Genomic DNA, 358 nt, shown 5'->3' with positions numbered 1-358 from the left:
TTACTTCGTCTGTTTTTTTTGTTGTTGTTGTTGTTGTTCAGTTGGCAAATGCAATTTGGAGCAGTCTGAGATTTAGCAGGACCCCAAGGGTGTCTAGTTCTAATGTTTGCTATTTTTTGTGCAGATTCCTATTAATCCTATTTCACATGAAATCTTTTTTCCCTATTTTCTTAGTTGATCAAGCAGCATGCTTCAGATGTAGACTTAATATAGAGCGAGTGTTGTCATGACTATGATGCTGTAAGTAAACAAAACTGTGAGGTACGGTAATTATTTTTCAATTCCGTGTTACCTCTTGCACACATGATATATTCTTTCGAAATTTTTAAAGATTCCCCACTGCATCTATTGACAATCC

Source organism: Stylophora pistillata, chromosome 6, assembly GCF_964205215.1.
Source record: "Stylophora pistillata chromosome 6, jaStyPist1.2, whole genome shotgun sequence".
Taxonomy (NCBI): domain Eukaryota; kingdom Metazoa; phylum Cnidaria; class Anthozoa; order Scleractinia; family Pocilloporidae; genus Stylophora; species Stylophora pistillata.
The sequence above is the reverse complement of the archived record's forward strand: the minus strand, read 5'-3'. Positions refer to the sequence as shown.